Here is a 7,694-nt window from a genome sequence, read left to right on the forward strand (position 1 = left end):
AAAGAAATGACTAATCCATAGAAAGTTCAATGATTCTGCGAGGGCTTCCCTTTCTTTACCACTGCCTCATTCCTTTGTAGACCTACTCTTATTCTCCTCATCTGCCACACCTGGCCGGGACCTCCACTTTGTGTTAAGCATTGGTTAGAATAAACATCTTTGTACAAGGGGAAATTACTGAAATAATGAGTAGAGAAGCCGTATAACTTTGCTGTCCAATGAACTTTTAAACTATAACCTCTATGAATATATCATTCAAGATAACTAGTAAAAATTGATTTAAACTTTTTAATTTCTAAACAAAAAATAACAGGTATCCTGTTTTTATAAAAATTAATAAAAATTAACAGGTTTTAATAAAAATTAACAAGCACTGGGGCGCCTGGGTGGCTTAGTGGATTAGGCCTCTGCCTTCGGCTTGGGTCATGATCTCAGGGTCCTGGGATCAAGGCCAGCATCAGGCTTTCTGCTCGGCAGGGAGCCTGCTTCCTCCCCTTTCTCTGCCTGCCTCTCTGACTACTTGTGGTCTCCGTCTGTCAGGTGAATAAATAAAATCTTTAAAAAAATTAACAGATACTAATATATATAATATATATATTTGAATCAGGATTGTTGCCCTACACAGGGAAAACCCCAAATCTTAAAGCTTCACATAACACGCGAGGTTTATTTCTCACTTTATAAAGTCTGATATGTGCTATATGGCCTTCATCTACCAAATACCCACATTGGCTGAAATCGTGGCCTTCGAGATCAGTTACAGTCAGGTATAAAGAGGCACATTGGTTCCAAACTGCCCCAGCCCAGATCTGACACACATCATTTGTTTCTACAAACAGTCCTTTGGCCAGAACCATCCTATGGTCACAGCCTGACTATAGGAAAGGTCTTGAAAGGAAGAGCCTGTGTGGAATACGTGGTGGTCACCCCTGCACTTCCTTCCCTCAGTAAATTAGTTTTCAAAGAAAGGGCTTCTGGGGCTTCTGGGTGGCTCAGTTAGTTGAATGTCCAACTCTTGATTTCAGGTCATGATCTCAAGGTCGTGAGATCAAACCTCACCTAAAACTCCAGGGTGAGTGGGCATGGAGCCTGCTTGGAATTCTGTCTCCCTTGCCCTCTGCCCTGCCCTTCTGCTCACTCGATCTCCCTCTCTCTCTCTCTACCTCTCTCTCTCTCTCTCAAAAACAAAACAAAACAAAAGAAAAATCACAGATCTTAGAAATTGTAAACCTCATACTTTGTGTAACTTTTGTTTCATTTATTTTTGGTTTTACTGTGTTAAAAAGGCATATTAACATGCCAATAAAGGCACATAGATGAGCCCCCCAGGATGTCTTAGAGGACTCAGACATATCTTACCCCTACCTTACCGTAGAAGAAGGAAATTTGACCTAGTAACAAGAGTAAATGTACTGCTGGTAGATCTAGATTTGAGTATGCTTTGAATACTTGAGTTCAGTCATTTCCAGCCATGCCAAGTACAACTAACAATAGTAGTCCGCACAGTGGTTGGCCAGGGTTTGGGCAGATGAGCTCACACTATCCATTTAGTCCAAATCCTTCGGCCAAGTTTTCCCATGTACGGCTAGTGAGGGCCACTAAGTGTATTCAACCTCCACAAATTATGAAGCAAGTCTAAAAGAAAGCTAATGCAATGTTCTGCCCTCTGTCTTTCCCCTGGAAAGAACTGTTTGTATCCATACTTCATTTTTGTCTCTCAGTTCCACTCTGAGTCCGTTTTGCCAAACCGAGCTTTATTACTTTGCAGCAAGAGAAGGGAGGTCTCCCAAAAAGTGGAATGTAGCGAAATAGATGACTCTACCTTGTTCTTCCAGATACTGCGGGATGAAGCTTAGACATGATTTAGCAACATAATTTAGTTTGTCTCCCTTTTGCAAAAGTGTTTACTTACCAGAAAGAGTCCTGTATCCAATTCTGAAGCACACCAGCTGTCACAAAGAGCCTCAGAAAGACAGAAAGCTTTGGCAACTGGGACCAGTATTGAGGGATTACTCCCCAGGAGAAGTGAAAAAAGAATCAGAGAAGAGATTGATCAGCATTTCAGCAGAGACACCAAAGCAAGCGAAGTGTATCTTAACATGTCATTTTAATGAGGCATGAAAGTGTCTGCAGGAGTAGTGTGTGAACAGGGCATTTTGCTCCCTAAATGCATGCTATTTTTGTTTACCTATAGTGAAAACACCACTGGGTCAAGGTGGGCTGTCACAAGTAGAACGTTGAATCATGAGCACACCCTACTGGTTTGGTGTGAGACAACAATAAAAAACCAATAGAAATTCTCTAAAGATTTTTTTCGTTGGGTGGGGAGTGGTCTGGGTTTGTGTGTGTGTGTGCCTGTCTTTTTTAAAACTATGAACATAACAACACAGTATTTTGTAATTGTAATATCATACCAAAATAATAGTAATGTGTATAGTATATACATCTTAATACAGATTAATATATATAATACATATATTTCAAGAAAACAAATCTTGTCCGAGGTTTCAGATGGCTTGATACACCTCTTTCCCTCTTTCCCTATGTTTAAAGATTCTTTTAACATTTTCAGCTCTCATTTACTCTTGGCAGACTTGGAATGCACCCCAAGGAGGACTCTTTTGAAGTAGGTTGGTTTGATCCTGGATGCACCAAGCCACCTGCAGATGTCACAGCAAAACACGGCTCCCGACGCACCACCTGTTTTTCCCTGTTTTCTATCAATTTTTGCTTTCATCAAGCAAATTCTTCAAACAGCTGGGTTGTGCCAACACATAGAGCCCCCTGGGGAGTACACTGAGTATACTTCCCCGCCAACCTCCACCCCAACTAGAAAACCAAACTTAATTGCTCAGTCACATTTGGAGTACTTTCTCTACTCCACGGATATTCTAATCATGTTAGCCGGGTTTAAATTAGAAAATTGCAATGTTTTCAGCCACACAAGATGAACACAACTTTATTTAAGTATGGATTTTGGGGAAAGATCAATAGGTAGCCATAATTATTTGGCTAGAAAAATAAAAGAATGTGTCACGTAATCCTTTCCAACTACTGCTTTCCTGACTGAGAGACGTTATCTGCAAAGAGATGCTCAGTGATTCACAGTGATGAATTAAGGGTTTGGGATTTATGCTTTTGCTTTGCTTTGTTTTGTTTTGCTTTGCTTTGTTTTTGACCCAACCAAGGCTACTTGGCTATTTTTATATCATGATTTTACTTCACCTCCAACGAGATGCACTGGAATTTTGTTATTACTGTATTCTCAGACTCCACACAGTAAGAATGAGGAGCTGGTAGCAAAATTCCTGTAAGTAATCAGGGACAAAGAAAAGCAAATTTATCATTTTACTTTAGTGTAATCCAATTTTTTGTTTTAGAGATCAGGAAACTATAAGGATACCATGGTACAAAAGGAGTTTCTTTGCCATTTTTATATCTCTCAGGCATAAAAAAAAATATGACCAAATATTTAACCTCTTCCAGTATTATAAAATAAAACTCAAAAAATTGTGTGCAGGCACAAAATGTAATTAATATTGGCAATATTTGTCCTCCATATGGTTTTGGGCTCGCAACTAACTTTGACCCAAAGAAGGTCCCATCACATTATTTTTTATAATAACAGTGTTCCCTGATTGGAGGCTCACTATTTCAAAACTTGGACTTAATCTTGTTGTGAAAAAATGGCAAAGTAAATTCCATGAGTCTAGGTGCTGTAGCTATCTTCAGTCAGCTCTATGAAATCCAATATGCATTCCGCTAACAGGTTAATCTATCAAAACACAGTTCAAATTATATCCTTCAAAAGTCTTTAATGGCTTCCCAATTACCTGCAAACCTACATTTTAAAGTCTTATCCTAACATGCAAAGCCCTCTTCAGTCTATTTCTCCATCTTAAGCCTTTACTGTCCCTGTTGGGACATACCTATATTCTAGCCTAACTGACTTATTTCCTGTTTCTTTGAATACACTTTATGACTTTTTCAATGGGACTCCCCTAGCTCCCAACAACTACCATTGATCAATCCAAATTTCCTTCAAATCACATTTAATAGCTGTAATGATGACAATAACGATAAAAGAAGCAAGTAGCATTACAGAAGCCTGGCTGTATGCCAAGCATTGAACGAAGTGTTTTATGCATGTCCTATGTACTAAACACTTTCCACACGTAACAGTTCATTTATTCCTCTTAACAAGTTTAGGTGGTCGGTTCTGCTGTTGATGAGAAGCTGAGATATAGTAATAAATACTTATCCAAAAATCCCATACCTTATATACAGAAGAACCTAGAGGGAAAATGCCTTATCTCTCATGAGCATTTCCCAGTTTCTCAAATGTCATAAACCAACTCTATCCTGATTTTTCAGGCATAATTTGAAGTTTGTAGAAATTGTAGTCACCAATAGTTTTTAGCCAGTGGGTAAGAAGCCAGAGACAGTTCTGCTCTGTAAACCCAATGAAGTCCAGTTCCCTGTCTTCTTAGAGATCCAGCTACCACCAGGCAGGGAAGCTTCTGTTTCACCAGAACGAGATTCCAGAAGCAAGATTGCTTCCCTTAACACAACCTGAATTTTCTGTGTTGGTGGTTAGATGCAAAGAATTTTTAAAAATTTAGCTAGAAGAGCAGTTCTCAGAACATGATTCCCTAAGAAAATCTGCATGATCAAAACTGTTCTGTAATAACAATCTGTCTTTTATCAGTGTTTCAACATTTACAGCAATGGTACTAAAGCAGTGTTGAGTGAAACTGTTGAGTTCTTAGCACAAATCAAGGAAGTGGCACCAAACTGTACCAGAGTCACGTGTTCTTCCACCAAACCGTACCAGAGTCTTGGTACGGTTCTTGGTACCAAGACTTGGTACGTTCTTGACTGCTAGTGCATTCGCAGAGAGGGAAAGTTCCATTTAAGAAAGTTCTTGAGAAAGCAGTAACATTTATTAATTTTATTAAACCTAGACCCTTGAGAACATGTCTTTTTAATGTTCCATGTGCAAAATGGAAAATTTGTCTGATGTACATATCAAAGTGCGATGGTTGACTCAAGGCAAAACACTTGGGTGATTGAGTTACAGCTGAACTAGACTTTTTTTTTTTTCCTTAATGGAATCCTATTTTTACTTGAAAGAGGAACCAAGACACAAAATACAGTTATTCAATCTTGAGCACTTGGCAGGCATTTTCTCAAAACTGAACAAAATGAGCCTGCTCCTTCAAAGAAAGCAATTGACAATATTTGTTGCCAGTGATAAAATTGGCTTTTCCAGCAAAACTCAGAATTTTAAGACTTTGTCTTCTTCACCAAATGGACTGTTTACCAATACTAATAAACTTTCTCATGAGATTAGTGGTCATATTTGCATTTGTGCTTTTTTTAAATTGTAAAATAAAGTACATTAACATTTGTAAGATTTGCATGAATCAATGCACAATTAGTTCTCAGTGACCAATGCATGATGTTACAAAATCATGCCTGGATAAAAGATCCACTCAAAGTGCAAGATAGGCCAATGGATTTTAATGGGAAGGAATACAAAATGTTCATGGATTTCGTTTCAGATTCCACATTGCCATGAATCTTCAATAAACTACCACTTCTTGTGCTATAATGTAATACCAAAGATTTATACCCAAATTTTCTGCAAAAATTGTAAACTACTTTTTTTTCAGTTTCATAAGTCAGATAAGTTAGGAAGTTCAGGTTTTCTTCAGACACTTCCACCAAAACAATATACTTCAGGGACCTAAAGCAGAAACATGGGAGAATTCTGGCCTTTTCAAATAATCCAGACATCTGACTAAGGAGATTTTCAAAAATGTAAGGTGATGTTACACTTCCCTTTTTTCTTTTCTTTTCTTTTCTTTTTTCTTAATGATTTTATTTATTTATTTGACAGAGAGAGATCACAAGTAGGCAGAGAGGCAGGCAGAGAGAGAGAGGAGGAAGCAGGCTCCCCGCTGAGCAGAGAGCCCGATGTGGGACTCGATCCCACGACCCTGAGATCATGACCTGAGCTAAAAGGCAGCGGCTTAACCCACTGAGCCACCCAGGCGCCCCCCTTTTTTCTTTTCTTTTCTTTTCTTTTTTTTCTCTTAAGAATGAAGTTTTCTTCACAAATATTTATGTTTAACACAATATTTTTATCACTATTTTTAAGTTAATAAATATTTTATTTTTTTTCAATTTCATAATATACATTCTTCTGGGGTTTTCAATAAGTTTTAAGAGGTACATGGATTCTGAGACTAAGGTGATGATATACTCCTGACCTAGGTCATCATCTCTAGGAATGAAGACTACACCTTGCTGGATTCTTACACACTAGTCTCAAAAGGATGAAATGAACAGGAAACACACTAATCCACATATCTTGAATATAATTTCACCATGGGCCCCCAGTTTAACGCATACTGTGGTCATTAGAAAATATCTTACTCACAAATTAGAACCATTTGGCATTCACTATGTAATTAGAAAAGCCTCATGTGTTGACCAAGATGAAGACATGAGAGTATATAGTAACTGGAACATGGACTTTCTCATTAGAATTCCAGCTGATAACACCTGGAGTTTGAATTCCCTATTACAATTCAGAATTCAGTGACTGAGTTTTAATTTCATCGTAATGAGAATCAAGTAATACTATACCATCTATGCTGAAGTATTTAAAGTAAAATTATAGACATTCTAACGCCCAACCAGATGCCACCTGTCTTTGACTCTCTTTAGCTCTCTTTTATATGCCTCCTTTGGGATGCCCACTTAGATATCCTGCCACTTCTTTACTGAAAGTTTTTGTGCATTTATTTTATTCTCTACTTTTTTCATAAATTCTGATATATTACCTATCCAACCACAGCAAACCGAAATAATAAATGATAACTGGGTCAAATAGATACTAAGAAACAAGAGAAAATTAACTCTGAGTGCTAACAGGAAGCTGGGCAAGTAGAACATGCAATTTCAGGAATACGCAGAGATTAGTAGTAAGTAGCAAAGAAGACACGGATATTCCAAAGACAAATGAAATATACAATGAGTATCTAGGAGCAGATACCATTTGGCCACATAAAAGTGAAAATAGCAAACATTCAAAAACAGTTAGTAAAGACTTGGTAATTCAGCAGGAAGTCACAGGGGGGACTGGAGTCCTGAAAGTAAAATAAAATGTAAAGCGAGTTCATAATCTTAGAGATACTTGACCACTAACTAGTTATGAGTTTAAAGACCCAGGAACAGGGGAACAAGACAATATTCCAGTTACCAGTCTATCAGAATATATAGTTTTAATTTTAATTTTAGTGAAGAGATGACTTCACTGGAAATTTCACTCCTACTATGTGACTCTATCAGTTGTAAATTTAGCAACTATGCTTTTAATATAATGTGGATAAAATAAAATAAGGAACAAGGGATAACAGTTTCTAAACTGTAGCTATTAAAATCATTTCAGAGAAAATAAGTCTGGAGTTAAAAAGAAAAAAAGGGGGGGCTAGTTTTAATCCTTGCTTCACCATCTTCTAGTTGAACAAAATGCGCAATTTCTCTCAAACTCAGTTTCCTCATTTTTAACATAGAAGATAACATCTTCCCAATAGGGTAGTTAGGAGTATTTGGTATTGCTGTATAAAAAGCATAGTACACATAAGTGTGTTAGGTATTTATTAATTTTAATAATCAAGGTCATT

This window comes from Mustela lutreola, chromosome 1 (genome assembly GCF_030435805.1).
Source record: "Mustela lutreola isolate mMusLut2 chromosome 1, mMusLut2.pri, whole genome shotgun sequence".
Classification (NCBI taxonomy): Eukaryota; Metazoa; Chordata; class Mammalia; order Carnivora; family Mustelidae; genus Mustela; species Mustela lutreola.